Here is a 771-nt window from a genome sequence, read left to right as displayed (position 1 = left end):
GAAAACCCTTATTGCTAAATGAGGCCGAAATCTAGTATCAAGTTAAAGAGAAGTAACTAAGCACATTTATTAAATGGTATCGTCCCCTGCATATGGCATGAACTTTAAATCACTATATCTTATATAATGTGGTGCATGCCTCAGATACAATTGCCAACACCCTATTTTGGCCCTCCCGCTCTAAACCTCAAAGTCAAAACGGTTGTGCAAATAGAAGCGAGGAAGAGACACATTGTTGCTCAAAGAGAAGATCACATGAAGATGGTGAGGGCTCCATAGATGGTCTAATCAACGGTAATTGTAATGTATCTTAAAAAACCTTCTAAATCTAGATTGTTTGTTAATGATAGTTAACCATGCACAATTTTTTTTGGAAACTTGTGATTCTTATGCGCCCTCTAATGGGTAAAGGAAGGAAATAGTATGTTCGTAAAAAGAAGTGCCAAAAAGTTAGTAAAGAAACACAAAAAATATGAAAAACTCATTTTGTGAAGAAAAAAAATTGTTTACCTTAGGATACGAATTATTTAAAAACTTTCAATTGTCAAATCGACACAAATTTTCGTGTGTATGAACATGTGTATTTATGAACATGGGTAATATCTCTCTTCAAGTTTGTATGACACATTGTTTTTAGATCATCAATTTATAGGTTTAAAGAGGGACCATTCAACATGAAAGTAAATGTGTAGATGAGCATTGCATTATATGCACTTTTCCCTAAGTAGAAAGGTATACCTAGATATTACTTTTAAAAATGGTGATCCATAC

Source organism: Triticum dicoccoides, chromosome 1A (assembly GCF_002162155.2).
Source record: "Triticum dicoccoides isolate Atlit2015 ecotype Zavitan chromosome 1A, WEW_v2.0, whole genome shotgun sequence".
Lineage (NCBI taxonomy): Eukaryota > Viridiplantae > Streptophyta > Magnoliopsida > Poales > Poaceae > Triticum > Triticum dicoccoides.
Note: the sequence above shows the minus strand (reverse complement) of the source record.